A 20,091-nucleotide genomic window follows, 5' to 3' on the forward strand; every position below is an offset into this window, starting at 1 on the left:
TTCTGTTGGGTGGCATCTGGCTAGGTCTCTCTAGTGATGAATCATGCAATTGAACATGCATATTCTCCTGTTTCCTCTGAATAATGCTATATTAAAATATACACAGGCTGACTCAAAATTAATTCTGGCAGTTTCAGAAGGCAGAAGACCAATCCTTATATGCAAAAGGAAGCAAGCCAAAGAAATTGAAAACAACTGAGAGGCAGGATAGAACATACATATGCCGATTTTTAAAAAGCTGGGTTTTTCAAAAATAAAAGAAACCAAATCTGTTTCAATAATTTTGACAATGTTTTTGGGACTTTAACTTTACTGTAGACTTTGGGTCTACGGTTAGAATGAGGAAGGAATTTATAATTCAAAACCCATTTCCAGGTCATTAGGTTCATATCATTAGTCACCCGTGACTTTTTCTCTGAAGCTAGTTTCCATTATTATTTCTCCTTTCTCACGGTCCTTTTTTATACCCATCCCATCCACAACAGTCTTCCATTTAATCCATCATATAAGCTTTCATGAGTCCAAGGGCTTATTTCAGATGAAATGCAGTCAAAGAATGCCTCACTTGCATGTATGTTTCTGCCTGATTGTTCCCAAGTCAAAGGCAATAGGATACACATCACAATTCATACATAGTGGATAATGAAGGAATCTTGCAGCTAAGGGGATGGAGAGTGATCTCATTGGCTGAGTCTATGCTGGTGCATTAGTCACACGGAACCAAGCCACCAAAAGTAGTGGAGGACCTTGGGGTCACAAATTTCATTGGTATGTTGTTTAGTCGTGTCCGACTCTTCGTGACTCCATGGACCAGAGCACGCCAGGCCCTCCTGTCTTCCACTGCCTCCTGCAGTTTGGTCAAACTCATGCTGGTAGCTTCGAGAACACTGTCCAACCATCTTGTCCTCTGTCGTCTTCTTCTCCCTCCATCTTTCCCAACATCAGGGTCTTTCCCAGGGAGTCTTCTCTTCTCATGAGGTGCCCAAAGTCTTGGAGCCTCACCTTCAGGCTCTGTCCTTCCAGTGAACACTCAGGGCTGATTTCCTTCAGAATGGATAGGTTTGATCTTCTTGCAGTCCATGGGACTCTCAAGAGTCTCCAGCACCATAATTCAAAAGCATCAATTCTTCGGCGATCAGCCTTCTTTATGGTCTAGCTCTCATTTCCGTACATCACTACTGGGAAAACCATAGCTTTAACTATACGGACCTTTGTTGGCAAGGTGATGTCTCTGCTTTTTAAGATGCTGTCTAGGTTTATAATTGCTTTTCTCCCAAGAAGCAGGCGTCTTTTAATTTTGTAACTGCTGTCACCATCTGCAGTGATCATGGAGCCCAAGAAAGTAAAATCTTTCACTGCCTCCATTTCATTGGTGTGCAACACCCAAATTTGCCCCCCCTTGTGCTCCATCCTAATCATATTTACAGCCCCCCATGGCACCCGCAAGGCTTCATGCCCGGTGTGACCAAATCAGTCACTCTCCCCTAAATCTGTCAAAAGCTAGTGTTTGGACACACTAAAAGTTTATCACCATGTCAATTGCAATTTTCCAGAGTAGCTCTTTGAGACAAGTCTCTTGCAAAGAAGGGGGGGGGGGTGTTGTTATTTGATGCTTGACACTATTTTGAATCGAGATAGTGGACAGAGAAGCAACTTTGGTATGTATCCACTCGATTTTTGGTGTGGCAGGTCCAAACTGCCAAATTACACTACAGTGGTATCTCTGATTACGTACTTAATTCTTTCTGGAGGTCCGTTCTTAACCTGAAATTGTTCTTAACCTGAAGCACCACTTTAGCTAATGGGGCCTCCCGCTGCTGCCGCGCCGCCACCGCACGATTTCTGTTCTCATCCTGAAGCAAAGTTCTTAACCCAAGGTACTATTTCTGGGTTAGTGGAGTCTGTAACCCAAGGTACCACTGTATTTAAAAATCACAATATCTTTGGGTTTCTACGAATTCCCAGGCAGCCCTGGGCATATAACCAGTGCTGATATATAAGCAGTGGCATTATATATCAGCAAGAGAAAGGGTCACAGCAATATGCAAAGCCACAAACACAGTTTATTGCCAGGTGTTCCTACAAGAACCATGTCTTTTCTCTGTTGCTTCCTGTCACAATAATGAGCATTTTGTCTGTGTTGTTGTAATTGCTAGTCAACTGCATAAACGCTTTTACAGTGAAGCAGTGCTGCACAGCTTCTCCTACTACAACAAATATATGAAGCAAGTGGATATTTTCCCCATTTTACAAATGCAGAACTAAGGCTGGAAAACTGTGACTTGATCAAGACTGTCTAGCAAGAACAATGATTCACAGAATCATAGATGGGTGGATTTGTAATTTATATCTCATAGTAGTCCTGAGTTCGTCCACTGAGTACATGTAGATTTTGAACAGAGAAGCGCAGATGCTTTGGGATAAAAGCACTGGTAGAAAAGCAACAAAAATTAGAATTGGTCCCCCTAATTGAGAGAACAAAGGTTCAATAAATATGCCACGGTTTGATTGAGAAGACATCACCTGCAATGCAAAGTCATAAAACTCTACTTTCTATCAATGCAGTGTCAGAATTCTAGCATTTATATAACTGGTAAAGCTTTCCAAAGAATAGAGCAAGGGACATTTAAGCAATTAGTTAGAAGTTCATGATTTGCACTATTCCTCTTGGGTAGGAAGAAAGGGGTGGAGATAGGTAGAACTTTACCAAGATTAGGGATAGGATTTTGAATTCAGGTGCCACAAAGTGACACCTCCCTCCCCCCCCCCCACTCCTGTGCATTGTTGGCAGAGATGCAGACATTGTTTCCCTGGAAGTTGAATTATTTTCAGCACCAACCAATCTACAATTATAGCTATCTTTTAGAATAAAGACTGAAGATAAAAGTTAACCATGAATAACTGTTTTGAGAAGGAAAGAATGTCAACGTATGTTATTTTAGTTCTTTAGATACGTGACATTTCCCATGCAAATATACAATGAGAAAACACACAGTTCCGTGATTGCATCCATAGACTAAACAATATTAGTTATATTTGTCTTATTATGTAAATATGGCTTGCCACAAAAAGATAGCAGACTAATGATTAGCTTGTATACTTTCAGTTTTGCATGTTCTGTTTCTGCAAAATATATCTAACATATTCCAGCTAACCTGAGGTGCCTGGTTATAAACTCATGCAGCTGTTTAGTGTGAACGAATCTGACAAAGTGTAAACAAAAATTAATCAATACTTATTTTTATAACCAAGAAAGGAACTGCCTTAACAACGGTCTTAGGAAATAACTGTTCCAACGTGCAGCTGCTTAACTGCACAAAGGAGAACCATCACAAGCAAGTTAATAATATGTGTGAATACACTACACCCATCAAAGGTAGCTGGTATTGGCGGCCATGAAATTAGGTATTCACTTATCAAAAAGTTGGGGTACAATGCAATTTGTGTGCCACAGGCATGAAGCCCAGAAGCTATTTAACTTACATCAGTTGCTCTCTCTGACTCAATAAGCCCATCATCCCAAAATCTATTAAAAATGTACAGAATCAAATTATTTCTGATGTCAACTGATGACTGAGCACTAAAGATGCCCAACTAAGATAGGAAGTTTTTGAAACTGCCATTCTAAGGCTATAGCAGGTGCCATTCTACTTACTGTAAATCTAATTATAGCAGATAATTAGAGGATAGGAACATCAACTGAGTCAAGGATACATTCACAAATCAGAATAAGATTCTGATCCTATTCCCGAACCAGAAAACCACTGATCTATGTGATTCCTTTGTTTTCTAAAATTTGGACCAGATTCAGGAGTGGTTTGGTTGCATTAGTTGAATATCCACATCTGTTATGAGATAGGCATAAAATTATATTTCCACTTTTTAATTAAAAGAAGTGTTCTCCCCCATCCTTTTGCCTATTACTGTATTGGCCCGAATATATGCCGCACCCCCCTCCAAATGCCAACCGTGAAAAGTGTGGCTTAAATTCACGACCTTACAAAAATTGGATTTTACTATGTTGCTGCTAAAACACAGACATATGGTAAAACGGAAAGGGTGTGAGTGCCTGCAGAATTTTAAGGGAGCGGCTTATATTCAGGTATTGTCTCCCCTCACCCCGAATTTTAAAGGTGCGGCTTATACTCGGGCCAATACGGTACTCAGTGACAAGGGGATATATGCAAACCTATGAACCGGATAATGGGATGCAGGTGGCGCTGTGGGTTAAACCACAGAGCCTAGGGGTTGCCAATCAGAAGGTCGGCGGTTCGAATCCCCACCACGGGGTGAGCTCCCGTTGCTCGGTTCCTGCTCCAAACCAACCTAGCAGTTCGAAAGAACGTCAAAGTGCAAGTAGATAAATAGGTACCGCTCCGGCGGGAAAGTAAACAGCGTTTCCGTGCGCTGCTCTGGTTCGCCAAAAGCGGCTTAGTCATGCTGGCCACATGACCCGGAAGCTGTACGCTGGCTCCCTCAGCCAATAAAGTGAAATGAGCAACGCAACTCCAGAGTCGGTTACGACTGGACCTAATGGTCAGGGGTCCCTTTACCTTTACCTATGAACCAGATATTCACCACTAACGTTAAACAGAGTTGCAGTATATGTATATGTGTTCAAAGACATAGAAAAGCTTGACACAGGTCACAGGACCTGCCCTTTCACATGCAGAATAATCACAACACCTATCTAGGCCAACATACCAAAGCCCAAAGAACCTCATCAGAAGGCAATTGTTTGACAGACGCTTGGAGCATGCCCATTTCCTAATTGCTCCCTGGTGTAGCAACTGTTGTTGGTACATGACACTCAGAAAGAAGAATGGTGGCATCCATTGTTTTCTATCAAAAAAAGAAACCCTAAATGTTTGATGCCAGCAAAACAAATGGCAGATATTGCTGTCTGCAAGAACTTCCAATGCCAGTATTTTCATTTTATTTATAAGAATGTTTACATGCTGCTAACTTGTGCCGAAAACATCTAAGCAGGATACAGCAAATATAAATATGCTTGTCAAGAGTCTGAACCGTGTTTTGGAATAATGTGCTCCCTGCCATGGAAACAGTTACCAAAAGATATTGCAGCAGAAGCTCTGAACTGTGGCAATGATACAAATGGTCCAGATCTTCATGACTCACAACAGACTACACGGCTGTTCCTTGCTGCATTCATATTCGCTTTCAAGTCTTGTGGCAGGTTTTCTGAATGTTTGCAACACAAGCATGCAAAGAAGGCAAGGTGGGAGCACCGGGATGGATTTCCAAACCAGAGACACTGGTGACAGCATTTGTAAAAGTGTTTTCTGTTCCACACAGAGAGACAGTAAATAAGAAAGAACTGTAGCATCTTAAATGGGTGCGATGAGATGGGGCAGGAAGGAGGGTTTGGATCAGCACTGGATAAAACGTTTTCTGATCAGTGAAATCAGAGTGAGCATTCATTAGAGTTGAACTCTGCAGAATAACTGATTGTATGCAAGGAGGATTAACAAAAGAATATGGTATTAGAAGATGCTATTATTACTGGGAGTAAAATGCATAGCAAATTGGATCCGTGAAACGGCAGATAACATTCAGCAAATATAAAGCAATGCACACTGTGTTGTTTGTTCTGTTTATATTGATATAGACGCCAAATTGGCTCTAACTACATAGTTTAAAGACCTTGCGAGTCACAGTGGAAATCTGCTTTTTGCTGATGCACTGAAGGCAGAAAATGCAGTAATCTGGAATGGGGTTGAAAGGGAGGGAGTAGAAGGCATAATCTGTTTGATGTTGGTTTTCCCTTTTTGCAAATATATGGAATCAACACTCAGTTCAACTAAAAACAATACCTAATTCATCCTCAAACAAGACTCACTGAAATCAATGGGTTAACTATGAGTTAGACTACTAACATTTGATATCACCTCTTACATCTTTTCAACTCCCAAACTTAAACAAAATCCACATTTTTTTTTCAAAATATCGAAACAATTTTTTGCCACCATGGTTAACTAGAACATTCTTATGTATGTCAGAAGCATCAATTTACAAGAATTTACAGTGGAAGCTTCAGACTATGATAATGATACCAATGAGTGTCTGTTATAGTACATACTGATACACTATTCAGTACTTTGGGATCTGTTGAGTATATTGAGAGAGTGGAAAATTCTAGTTTGGCATTAGTTAAGACACTGGACACTAGGAATGACGGATTACTCTTAGAGGGGTTTGTTTAACATTCAGGATGTGTTTGCTGCCCTAGGCTCCTTTGGGAGGAAGAGCAGTATACAAATTCAATACATAAAACAAATATTTCAAAGAACAGCATATTCTGAAAATAAGTGCACTACATCAAATATGCAACCAAGTAAGTCAAACACACACATTTCAAAAATACAGAATTAAACTTGTATTCTTAATGCTCTGGTATATTAAAAAGTTGTAGCTGCATAGTTGTAACTCTCAAAGCACCACAGAAGTTGATTTTGGACACTGCCTTTGATATAAAAAAGGGCCATGCAAAAAGAACTCAGTGACCAGGTTTTAAAAGCACAATAAATGCAGAGCAATTTCCTAAGTTGCCTCTTTCAAGAATATTTAACTCCCAATTGTGAAATACTTTGCCCTTCCCAAAGCTGAATTAACACCCCACTGCACACACTCTCTCTCTCTCTCTCACACACACACACTCTCACTCCCAATTAATGAAGCTGTTATTAAAAGTAAAATGCCACCTGTCAAAAGATACCAAGGCTGATATATAACCCTACAACCAGAATAAGGTAATAATTATGTAATTAACTGGCACTGAACACGAGTAAGCATAGCATACAGTTATACAGTTACACAAGAGACACTCAGTGTCCTTTAGTAATATTCTGTAGCTGAGGACATTTTGCTTCCACTGGGTTAACTTTCAAGAGTTTGCTTCCAAAGCTGTACTTTAACTCCTGCATGACTGGCACTGGCAACGCAATACCACGTATTAAGCACCTTGCTTGCCTTTCATTTTCCAGTTGAACAAAGCCTCTGCAGCAGACATAGGCAAACTCGGCCCTCCATATGTTTTTTAGGACTACAATTCCCATCATCCCTGACCACTGGTCCTGTTAGCTAGGGATGATGGGAGTTGTAGTCCCAAAACATCTAGTGGGCCGAGTTTGCCTATGCCTGCTCTGCAGCTTCCAAGGCCCTTTGGAAGCTTCCCTTGCTTTTAAACTTCCACTTTCTGAAAGGCTTCGCTTTTTACAAGACAATTTTGTTTACCATAGGAATGCAACTGTTACAGTAGTGTTTGCCCTCACAGTAAAGCTAAAAAGGGTAAAGGACCCCTGGATGGTTAAGTCCAGTCAAAGGCGACTATGGGGTTGCAGCACTCCTCTCACCTTCAGGCCGAGGGAGCCGGTGTTTGTCCGCAGCTTTCCGGGTCATGTGGCCAGCAGGACTAAACCGCTTCTGGCACAACGCAACACCGTGACGAAAGCCAGAGTGCACGGAAATGCCGTTTACCTTCCCACCGCAGTGGTACCTATTTATCTACTTGCACTGGCGTGATTTCAAACTGCTAGGTTGGCAGGAGCTGGGACCGAGCAACGGGAGCTCACCCCGTCATGTGGATTTGAACTGCCGACCTTCTGACTGGCAAGCCCAAGAGGCTCAGTGGTTTAGACCACAGCGCCACCCGCATCCCTCACAGTAAAGCATTCCTGACAGGTCTCTAAACATGTGAGTATTTGTGACTGAGAGCCGGTGTCATGGAGGAGATGGCCGGATCCTGAGGAGGAAAGGGAGGAGCTCAGGGAGTTGGAGCTGGGCAACCCTAGGCTGCAGGTATTTGATTCACTGGACCAATTATGGCCAATAGAGCCATTCTGGGAAGACACAGGTGACTTGCATGCCCCCAATTAACTGCCAAATTCCATTACTGCTATCCGGGCAAATCCAAACCTCATGACTGGGGTGGGGGCACTTCAGAAACGGGGCGATGCCATGAAGCTATTGCAGGTTTCATGCAGGGGGTGGTCAGATGCTAAGGAGGAACAGGAGGTGCTCAGGGAATTGGAGATGTCTGAACTTGGCAAGGAGGAATGGAGAAATGGATCCAAGGCAGGGGCAAAGTGGGTTGCCAGAGGACTGTTCCAGCCCTGTGACATTGGCCAACCCTAGGCAGACGTCTCCTTCTCCTGTCAGTGAGGATGTCCCTCTTTCAGGAAGGCAACTAATTGAGAGTTAATTGGGTGCTGACCACTTGCCACGCTAAGAGTTGTGCTTACCCTACTCTTCAAAAGGAAGGCCCAGGGCGCATGTGGCTTATTGGATCAACATTATCTGCTTGCACTTAGCCATGTCTCTATAAAGGGTAAAGGTAAAGGGTCCAGTTGTGGCCGACTCTGGGGTTGCGGCGCTCTGAAGGAAAGTTTTGCTTCTGCACATCACCCTAGAATATTATTGCAAAAGTCTCTTTGGTATTGATTGCCTCCAAATTATTGTGCCCATGCCACTGGAACAATGGGAAACTGTTTTTTCCACTAGCATGGATTTGCAGTGCGCCTTAGCCGATTTTGTCGGATCGGTGGGCTGCCATGTCCCCGCCGACCCTCGCCTGCAAATGGGTAAACAATTTTCCCTATCTTTCTCTTCCATATTATCTCCTGTCCCTTTGGATGCCCCTACTGTTTTTACTGATGGAGCCCCCTCCAGGGGGGTGATTGCATGGCAACAAAATGAGGAATGGCACAGCCTCTATACTCTCCCACAAAAAATCAGCTCAATGTTCTGAGTTGGCAGCTGCTGTTAAAGCTCTGCATCATTTCTCCTCACAGCCAATTAATTTGGTAGTGGACAGCTTTTATGTTACCAATGTTATAACTCGTTTACAGGGCAGCTATGTAAGTCCCTTATTGGATGACAATCTATTGAGCCTTTTCTTGTCTTTACAATTGCTTCTCTCCAATCACTCCCACCCACTATTTGTGGTGCACATTCGCTCTCACCAACCCTTCCCAGGCTTTCTTACTGATGGTAATGCAAAAGCAGACTCTTTGCTTAGGGCTTTGCCTGTCTCTCCCATTGAAAGTCATGCTTTCCATCATCAGAATGCAAAAGCTCTTAGCCGCCAATTCCAAATTCCTTTGGAAGCGGCTCATGCAATTATCCAACAATGTCCTCAATGCTCTAATCAGATTGGCCACCCCAGCCCTGGTGTCAATCCCCGTGGGCTGGAGGCCAACCAGTTGTGGCAAATGGATGTGACTCACTTTTCCCCTTTCTCACCTTGGAAGTTCATACATGTCTGCATTGATACGTTTTCTGGCTTTATTTGGACCACCCCTCAAAGGGGAGAACAGGTTAAACACGTTTGCAATCATCTTGTTCGTACCATGTCAGTCATGGGCAAGCCTCATTCCTTAAAAACTGACAATGCCCCAGCGTATTGTGCAAAAACCTTTGCTCAGTTTTGTGAAACTTGGAATATTCACCATTTATTTGGCATCCCTTACAATTCCCAAGGCCAAGCTATTGTTGAACGTGCTAACCGCACCTTAAAAACTGCCTTAATTCGACAGGAAAAAAAGGCCGGAGTCCCAGCCTCACTTTCAGAACAGGAAGGCTGGTTGGCTAGTGTTCTCTTTACTCTCAATCATTCGAATGTCTCCATATAGGATCATCAACCCTATACTCGCCTCCAAAAACATTTCCAGCAAAAAGAGATACTTCCAGCCCCGCTGGTCCATTATAAAATATTACCCTCCAACGAATGGAGTGAACCAGTAAAACTGATCACCTGGGGAAAGGGTTATGCTGCAGTTTCTACTCCACAGGGTGCTCACTGGGTTCCCGCACGCTGCATCCGTCTCTACTATGGCATGCCAACAGGCCCTGCCGAATCAGATACCGCAGTTCGACCGTCAACTCCAGATCACCCAGGATGCAACGCCCAGCCCCCCCAGGACTCGCAAACGAGGAAATCGTAATGGACCAGTGACGTGGGGCCAAATAAAATCACTCTCATTTCAAGCTGAACAGCTTAGAAAGGAAAAGCAGTTAAAAGCAACCCCTGATAATTTGCTTCTGTGTCTCATTTCCTGCCTTAATTCCATGATAGTGCTCATTTTCAGCGTTTTGTTTTTGCCCCTTTCTGCTTCCGCTCTTAATAGCGGTGGCTCCACACCAATAAATGTGTGGGAATCTTTTGCAAAAACCCTCAATGTTTCTTCTTTTTGCCTAACCCAGCAGGTATCAATAGGTGAAATCCTTGGCTCTTGCCTTATCCCTGTTTGCCATGACCCTCTTGACGTGCAAAATGATACCTGGTTTTACTCATCCCTACCCCAAAATTATTCTCTCCGCGCCCTTGGTTATTCCGGTTACCATAACTGGGGTACCCAAGTGCGCCGACGCCCACCTCTGGCCATTGATTTGTTGACCACATATGTGGCTTCCTTTAATGTCACTTGTGCCCGTATGGTTAATTGTGCTCTAATTATGTAAATATTTCTTATGTATATAAATATACAGAGTTGCCTGAAGGCTGGTTCTGGTCGTGCCCAGGCTATACATTCAATTATATTCCAGCAAACATCAGCCATGGCACGCCCTGCTGCTTAAGCCGTTTGTCAATCATTTTACCCAAAAAGCATCATTTGTCCCGCTCTCGATATCGCCGCTCTGTGGACTAATGACTAATGATTGTGACGATTCTGTTTCTCTTCCCAGTAGATCTGAATATATTTCTTTAGCTGTCTCTCTCTTAGGAGTCCCTGGATTGGCTGTACGGAATAGTATGAACATTAACTCTTTAGCTTGCTCCGCAGCAAAAGCTTTGAACTTTACTTCACAAGCTCTTCACCTTTTGAATAAAGAACAGAGTGAACTTCGCCACGGACTTTTACAAAATCGTGCCACTATTGACTATTTGCTAATGCTTCATCATTATGGTTGTGAACAAGTGAATGACATGTGTTGTTTCAATATTACTGATAATTCCAAAGCTATTCAAAAGCAAATCTCTCATTTGCAAAATCTTACACATCACATTAAACAGGACGTTGGATTTTCTGGCCTCTGGGATTCGTTCGCCCAGTGGCTCACCGGCTGGTTGCCAAATCTGAATTGGCTTCGTAATCTTTTTCAATATGTTATTGTCATAATATGTATATTAATTTTGCTATGCTGCTTCATCCAATGCATTCCTGGTCTCATGCGCCTTTGGTCTCAGTGTTTTTCTCCTCCTCTGCCACCCAATAAAATAATTGCTGCCTACTTTGCGAAATGGCAGCACCAACAGTAAATAATAGGGGAGATGTGGGCAGACTTATTTCGGGCATGCGCTGGCAAACCACGTATCCCGAAGTATTTTTGTCCCACTCACCTTTAAATCAAAAAAGAAAGGGGGAGATGAAGGAAAGTTTTGCTTCTGTACATCACCCTAGAATGTTCAGTTCACCATGAGTTCATGAGACATTGCATCCTGACCTGTTCTTAGTGCTTGGTTGACCACATCTACGGATGAATGCTATATATTAATCACTAGTAATAGTTTAAGTCTTGCTATATTAATCACTAGTTATAGTTTAATAAGGAGGTTTCCATGCCTGTCTAGTTATGTGTTCCCTTTCCCAGCCTTTAATCTATTGGTGCTTATATGCAACTTTTGCTTTGTACTTGTGTTAACCAATCAGCAACAAGCACATATGTGGCAATGCTGTAATATTCAATAAAAGAGACTCCCCGAGATATGCTCGGGAGATGCCTCCCATATGACACCCACCACTCGTCTGTCGTTCATTTCAACCCAACAGCGCTCATCTCGCTTTATTGGCTGAGGGAGCCGGCATACAGCTTCCAGGTCATGTGGCCAGCATGACCAAGCCGCTTCTGGTGAACCAGAGCAGTGCATGGAAACGCCGTTTACCTTCCTGCCGGAGTGGTACCTATTTATCTACTTGCACTTTGACGTGCTTTCGAACTGCAAGGTTGGCAGGAGCAGGGACCGAGCAACGGGAGCTCACCCCGTCGCGGGGATTCGAACCGCTGACCTTCTGATCGGCAAGTCCTAGGCTCTGTGGTTTAACCCACATCACCAGCCGCATCCCTTGGAAGGCAACTAATTCGGAGTTAATTGGGTGCTGACCACTTGCTATGCTAAGAGCTGTGCTTACCCCACTCTTCAAAAGGAAGGTCCAGGGAGCATGTGGCTTATTGGATCAACATTATCTGCTTGCACTTAGCCATATCTCTATACCTAGCCCTTTATACAAGATACCTGCTACATCTTGTAACCTGCGCTTTGCCTATGTACCAATCTGATTTATGCATCAAAACCTTTAGCAGAAACTGTGCAGGGAGTTCCAAGTTCTTCATTCAGCACTGAGGGCCACGACAGACAGCCAAGACTCTCATGGAATGTGTACACACATGTGAGGATGTGTTGTTTGTTCACACACATCTCTGCTGTGTGGGGGGGGGGGGGACGACAGCAGTGTAACAGTGGCAGAAAACTATGAAGCTCCTCACTGCTTTGCGTTTAAGAGGGGGCTTTTCGCTCCAACTCGTAATCAAGGTTTTACACTCCTTTGCAACAGCCAACTTGGAACAGAGGTCCTGTGCTCCTCTTCCAATGTCAGTAAAACACTACCAGCTGCAGGGTGGAAAAATCAACTATTTGATTTGATGAAAAGGGCAATATTCTTATCTGGTGCCCGTAGCATCAGCCCCAGTGGCGTAGCGTGGGGGGTGCAGGGGGTGCCGGCCGCACCGGGCGCAACAGGGTTAGGGTTACGGATAGGGGGCTCAAATCCAGGGTTAGGGGGCGCAAATTACTTGCCTTGCCCCGGGTGCTGACAACCCACGCTATGCCACTGATCAGCCCACAAGGAAATGACACCAAGGAAGGCAGCAGTTGGCCAGGCGACAAAGCAACAAACATTTTACAGATGTCAGGAAGAGCTCGAAACCTTAACTTTTGACAGCAATATTAATGCTCTTCTTCTTCTTCTTCTTAATGTATGAATTGCATATACAACACATGCACATTTGACGGAAAAATAAATTGCAAGTATATAAGGAATGGGTTTGCACAACACAATGAATAACCGAATTAGATGGACCCCAAGCTTCCTCCCACACCCTTCAAACAACTTAAAATTTCTACAGGTACCTATCTTTCCCCCTCCATAGCTATTAGCCAAGACCACATCACAGCTGTTTTTAATCAAAGAAAAGGATGTTGGAAGATACAATCATGTATCTCCCATATAATTCACACCGATTTTACTGTCTGAAAACCAACAGCTCATATACAGACTCTGTGTTTTGTTTTGTTTTGTTTTGGTTTTGGTTTGTTAAATAGCAACAGCTTTAAAAAAATATACGAAATTGCCTGACATGTTTCCTACTGGTATTTTTCATTTCCTTCGCACTCCATTATTTTCCAAAGTTACAACTCAGCAATGTCAAAGGGAATCTGTTTCCTATATAGACCAGGAAAGTTGGAGTGATCGAGTAAGAGGATGGAGAGCTAAACAGCCTCACTGCCCTCTGTTACTGAAACTGCACATTTCATTACTCCTTCCCACCCCAGATAAAAAGTTCGCTGCCCCAGATCTCCCCTTCCCCAACAACCCACACAATCTTTCCTTCTTAAGAAGCAGATTAGCAGCTGGAAAACAAGTTCCATGCTGCAAAAGAGAAAGTGCAAAAACAAATCATAACATAATTATATGCACTAGGACTACAATAATTACCCCTTAGCTGAAAGACAATAGGCACGTGAGGGAAATCTCCTCAACCCTTTAACTATATCTTGAAGGTGCATTACTTAAACACCGATTCCCACCCCCCAAAAAAGTTTTTTAAAAAATAAAAATACACACCATCGGGAAGGTGGAAGAAAGGCCTCTTCTTGTCCACGAGGAAAGAGTTCACATCTTTCTACCTCAGACTGCAACTACAGCCTAAAGAGAGAGTTATTATAATATTTCATTAATATTATTTTAATAGAAGGGGGGGGGGAATAATGGGGAGGGGGATGGATTACACCCCTGGCCTTCATAACTCTTAATATCCCAAGCGATCCAGCCCGTTTTGATAGGGTTGCACTTTGGTTTCATTCGTATCTGGGAAGGGAATTTCTCTGGGTGCGTGGAAGGAAGCGCAGCCCGCCCGAAGTTTCCTGCGCAAAATTAGTTTTGCTTTTGTGGTTTTAAAAGGAGGGAATGAGAGAAAAAAAGAAAGAAAGAAAGAAAGAAAGAAAGGGAAAGAAAGAGGCCGGAGTAACAACCTCACCAACGCCTCCTTTAACCCCCAACCCCGCTATCCTTTCCTCCCCACTCCCGCCAGGCAGCAAACCCTCTGTTGCGCCCCCAAACTCGCCCCACCGGGGAAGCGAAAGCGCACCAAGGCGGCGCCCGGGCGCAACGCCGCCCCTGGAGAAGGAGCGGGAGCTAATACCTCGGGAAACGGGCGCGTGGGGAGCTGGCCACCGACTCTCCCCACCCCCCCGCGACGGCGGCGCTGCAGAGGAAGCCGAGGTTTCCCTCCGGCTCCCCCAGCTACATACAGGCAAGGAGGAAGCAGCCGGAGATGAAGCGACGCCCGTCGGGGCGGGCCAGCTGCTTGGCGCGCGCCGCCGAGCGCGCCCGGGCGGATCCGCCGCTCGGCTCTTCCCGGCCGCTTCGCCCGGCGGCGCTGGGGAGCGAGGAGAAGAGAGGCGCCTCCTCCGCTCGGGACACCCAGACGGCGCGGGACGCGGCGAAGGGCCTGCGCTCGGGACGCGCTCGCCAGCTGCGTCACGACGCACGGGCTCTCCAGGAGAGGCAGGGGCGCACGGCAGCGGCCGCCCCGGGGAGGAGCCACCGAGCGCCGGGGAGGAGCCGCGCCGCCCACGGCCGACGTCGGAGCCGGGAGAGCGAGCCGCTCGGAGAGGCGGTGCCTCGGGTGAAAGGGAACGCGAGGACGGAGCTGGGCAGAGCGACCCGGTGGTGTCACCTTGCCAGATGCGCCCCCGCGACCCCGAGGCCTCCAAGATTTCTCGGGACGTCCTCTTCTTCTTTTTAAAATATAATTTTTTAATTAAATTTTCTTTTCTACAATTTAAAGTACTCATTTTTTTACATCCTTAAGATATCAATGACTTCCGTTCTTCTCTTTCCATGGTTCATTTTGCATATCATAAACCCTTGCACGTTTCACAAAAACTATACTATTCAGTATTCTATTATTGATGGTTGGACAGTGTTCTCGAAGCTACAGTGGTACCTCTGGTTGCAAACGGGAACTGTTCCGGAGGCCCGTTCGCAACATGAAAAGAGCGCAACCCGCAGCGGCGCGTCTGCACACGCACGGATCGTGATTCACCACTTCTGCGCATGCATGTGATGTCATTTTGTGCTTCTGCACATGCGCGAGCGGCGAAACCCGGAAGTAACCGTTTCTGGTACTTCTGGGTCGCCGCGGGGTGTAACCTGAAAGAACGTAACACGAAGCGGACGTAACACGAAGTGGACGTTAGTATGACTGTACTATCATGAGTTTGACCAAGCTGCGGGAGGCAGTGGAAGACAGGAGTGCCTGGCGTGCTCTGGTCCAGGGGGCCACAAAGAGTCAGACACGACTAAATGACTAAACAACAACAACAAATTCCATTATTACATCCAGTGCTGGATTTACATATAAACTAAACAAGCTATAGCTTTGGGCCCCACTCTCTTGGGGGCCCTCAAAAAATTTAAAGGGAAAAAAACTGGATGTACATTTCCAAAATAAGGATAAAAAACAAACAAAATAAAAGCTACATACAGGCAAGTGTGTTTTGTGTTGTGTAGGCTCCTATTTGTTACGTGCAAATGGCTTTAGATACTTATTAGGTCCGTAAGTTACCATATAGCATATATTCAACACAAAAAAAAGCAACAATTTGTTGTTGACAAAGGACATATAAAGGGCCTCATTACCTTCAGTAGCTTAGGGCCTCATCAAACCTAAATCTGGCCCTGATTACATCCCTCAAAACTTGTTTACACTGTTGAATTCATCTGAAGGCTGCCAGATATTAATGCTACACTTATTTCCTATATATTCAATAAACGTTTTCCAATCTTCTCTAAACTGCATGCTCTTCTTGTTCTCTTATTCTATATCTTCTTCTTCATCATCATAGAATTGTAGAGTTGGAAGGGGGCCACCATGGTCATCTAGTCCAACCCCACCGCAATGCACCTGAGCATTGGCATAGCTGGGGGGGGGGTGCACCGGGCATCCACTTACCATGGAGACAGTGCTCCTGAGCCACGCATCTCTCCTGGGAGGCGGCAGGCTCCAGTTCCACACAGCGTGCCCTGCCCCGGCTTGCCCCATCCTGTGGATGGCTCGCCCCGGGGGCCTGAGTGGCTGGCTATACCACTGCACCGGAGCTTTAAATACTAAGTTATTGTGCGGTATAATTTATGTGCATCAGTTCACCTATAAACTGATATAAATTCAGCACTGAATGAGAAACACCAAGCACACATTATCATCAAAAGTCAATTCTTTTAAAATTCTAAGGCAGAAATATATCTTTTTCTTCAAAAATAGAAGCATTGTACAAAAATATCATGCAAAACCCGTAGATTAATAATACAGTGGTACCTCTGGATGCGACCATGATCCATTCCAGAGCCCCGTTCATATCCTGAGTAGAATGTAACACGCGACCGTGATGCGTGGGTCGCGTTTCACCATGTCTGCGCATGCGCGAGCTGTGAAACTCAGAAGTAATGCGCTCCGTTACTTCCGGGTCGCCATGGAGCGTAACCTGAAGACCCTCAACCTGAAGCATATTTAACCCGAGGTATGACTGTAGTAGGGACGCAGGTGGCGCTGTGGGTTAAAGCCTCAGCGCCTAGGACTTGCCGATCGAAAGGTCGGCGGTTCGAATCCCTGCGGCGGGGTGCGCTCCCGCTGCTCGGTCCCAGCGCCTGCCAACCTAGCAGTTCGAAAGCACCTCCGGGTGCAAGTAGATAAATAGGGACCGCTTACCAGCGGGAAGGTAAACGGCGTTTCCGTGTGCGGCTCTGGCTCGCCAGAGCAGCGATGTCACGCTGGCCACGTGACCCGGAAGTGTCTCCGGACAGCGCTGGCCCCTGGCCTCTTGAGTGAGATGGGCGCACAACCCCAGAGTCTGTCAAGACTGGCCCGTACGGGCAGGGGTACCTTTACCTTTACCTTATGACTGTAGTAATTCTAAGGGTTGTATAGCTCCTTATCTCTTTAGTGTGGGGGTTGGATAACTCCATACCCTTAAGATTGGTCCAATGAAAATAGGGACGTCCTAAGAAAAAGCGGGGCATTCCAGGATCAAATCAGAAACCGGGACGGCTTCTGTAAATCCGGTACTGTCCCTGGCAAACAAGGACACTTGGAGGGTCTGCTACCTCAGCAGAATCATACGCAAGGCAGGCTTGAAGGTGAAGTGAGGCTTTACGACTTTGTGTCGTCGTCCCCCCCCCAAAAAAAAAGAACCCTCAACAACTTTTGTGCCTGAATTTTCACTTTTTGAAATATGGCAACCCTATGATAATGTGTGAGAAGTTTAACCCAAGATCTGGCAGTCAAAAAGTTAAATAACCTTGTGAAAAATATCTGCCCCTCCCCTTCCTCTCTTCCTGTTCTCTTGTGAGGAATATCTATTGCTGTTATCTGGGGATGAGTTTATGTATTTAGTTTCACTTTCCTCTGTTTCTTACTTAGTGGGTAAATGCAAAACCTTTTGTATGGTTTTGTATGTACTGTGGTATTTTATGCATTGTGACTTGTACTTTTATTGATCATAGTTGAGTGATTATTTACTGTAATTGTTAGGAGTGAATTCCTGTTCAATTATTATTTGCTGATGTTCTGAGTGTTAATTTTATTGTGTACGGTTATATTCTAATAGATTATTGCTTCATTTGATATAAGTCATTCCGTTTTAAAGTTATGCTTTCTCATATAACGTTTTGTATTGGATCAGATTATTATAGCATGTGTGTGTTCTTTGTTGAGTATCTTGGGCTTGCCAATTGGAAGGCCAGCAGTTCGAATCCCCCCCAATGGAGTGAGCTCCTGTTGCTCTGTCCCAGCTCCTGCCAACCTAGCCGTTCAAAAGCACGCCAGTGCAAGTAGATAAATAGGTACTGCTGCGGCAGGAAGGTAAACGGTGTTTCCATGCGCTCTGGTTTCTGTCACGGAGTTCCACTGTGCCAGAAGCAGTATAGTCGTGCCGGCCACATGACTTGGAAAGCTGTCTGTGGACAAATGTCAGCTCCCTCGGCCTGAAAGCGAGATGAGCGCCGCAACCCCACAGTCGCCTTTGACTGGACTTAACCGTCCAGGGGTCCTTTACCTTTTCTTCTTCTTCTTCTTCTTCTTCTTCTTCTTCTTCTTCTTCTTCTTCTTCTTCTTCGCTCTAATAAAATTCTCAACTGAAATGTTATTAGAACCCACCGGAAGCTCATGTAGAGTAAGTTATTTAGAAATGCATTTTTTTGGCAGAGGCATAGATCTAAGTCCTTCTATTTAAACTTCTGAGCATCGGTATGTTTGTGCAGTTAGGTTCCATGGGGGACAGTGCAATTTTCAGCACACTGGTATAGGGGCAACTGTACAAAATGTACAGTGGTACCTCTGGTTACGTACTTAATTCGTTCCGGAGATCCGTTCTTAACCTGAAACTGTTCTTAACCTGAAGCACCACTTTAGCTAATGGGGCCTTCCGCTACTGTTACCGCACGATTTCTGTTCTCATCCTGAAGCAAAGTTCTTAACCTGAGGTATTATTTCTGGGTTAGGGGAGTCTGTAACCTGAACTGTATGTAACCCAAGGTACCACTGTACTCCTACATGTCTTACTTTACCATAAGAACATGTTATGGGGGCTATAGTGCACAGTTGCTTTGAAACCTCTGTGCATTACATTGCCAGCGTCATTTGTCTCCAAGCCATCGTTGATGGTATCCCTAATTCACAAACGCCTGCTTTACTTTGCTTGGAAAATATTTCAAAAGCATTTGGATGCATTCTGCTCCTGCTTCATGGAGTACAAAACTCCCAGGCCCAGCTTCTCTAGACTCAGAACAAGACATTCTGCGCAGATTGAAAGCTCAGAGGAAATGAGAAGTTGAGCTTCCAATCAAATGCGACTGATCATTCGAACAGAACATCACTGTCGTGTTTCTTTCCTGGCAGGGAAGCTGATGGAACCACCCTAATAGGTCTAGTTCAAAAATAATTCCTCAAGTCAGGACAGGATTTTTGGGAAGCTGTTTCAATACAGAGTCGCTGTAAGGAAAGCACTCCCACAGGGAACAGAAATGAGCATTTAAAAGGGCTTAGCTATCCTATAGCAGAAACCATCCAGCAAGAAACAGAATCATTCATCCTAAATTTTAATGAATGCTGTTGTATATACAAGTACCAGACCTTTTTTCACTTGGTCTCACCTTCTTTCCTCCTGGCAACCAGATAGCTCAGTCGGTAGAGCATGAGACTCTTAATCTCAGGGTCATGGGTTTGGGCCCCACTGAATAATTTGGGGAGGGGGTAGATGTGTGTCCCCCCCAAAAAAAAACCCCCAACAACTTTTGACCAAAATAATAATAATCAACTTTGTCTGGATTTTCACTTTTGGGAATGTGGCAGCCCTAGACTAGATGACTCTCGTGGTCCCTTCCAACTCTACAGTTCTAAGATTCTTCGTCTTCTTCTCTGGAATGTGTCTTGGGTGATATCCAGTGGTGCTCATCTGGGAGTGGAAGATTCCTGCTCATACCGCAGAGCTTCTTCTTATTCTCCTCCCTCCTCCTTTAAAGCCCTATGCGGCCTAGGACCCTCGTACCTACGGGACCGCCTCTCCTTGTATGCCCCACAGAGGACCTTAAGGTCCATAAATAACAACTCTTTGGGGACCCCGAGCCTCAAGGTTAGATTGGTCTCAACTAGGGCCAGGGCCTTTTAAGCACTGGCCCCAACGTATTGGAACACTTTGTCACAAGAGACTAGGGCCCTGCGGGATTTGACACCTGCAAGTTGGAGCTGTTCCGCCTGGCCTTCGGCTTAGAATCACTATGACCCCTTATATGGGAT

At 44.8% G+C, this 20,091-nt stretch overlaps 1 protein-coding gene across 1 annotated transcript in view; it reads right to left on the reverse strand.

Annotated features, from left to right (window-relative positions):
* The window catches only part of JAK2 (Janus kinase 2), a 91,904-nt gene extending 77,274 nt beyond the window's left edge, over positions 1-14,630 (reverse strand). Inside the window, exons 1-2 of the mRNA XM_079959192.1 lie at positions 14,440-14,630; positions 13,863-13,943 (exon numbers count right to left, since the gene is read on the reverse strand). The gene's annotated coding sequence lies outside the window, so the exon portion shown is untranslated. The remainder of the gene's footprint in view (positions 1-13,862; positions 13,944-14,439) is intronic.
* Between the last annotated feature and the right edge of the window lie 5,461 nt (positions 14,631-20,091).

This window comes from Podarcis cretensis, assembly GCF_951804945.1.
Source record: "Podarcis cretensis genome assembly, chromosome: 17".
In the NCBI taxonomy this organism is placed as follows: domain Eukaryota; kingdom Metazoa; phylum Chordata; class Lepidosauria; order Squamata; family Lacertidae; genus Podarcis; species Podarcis cretensis.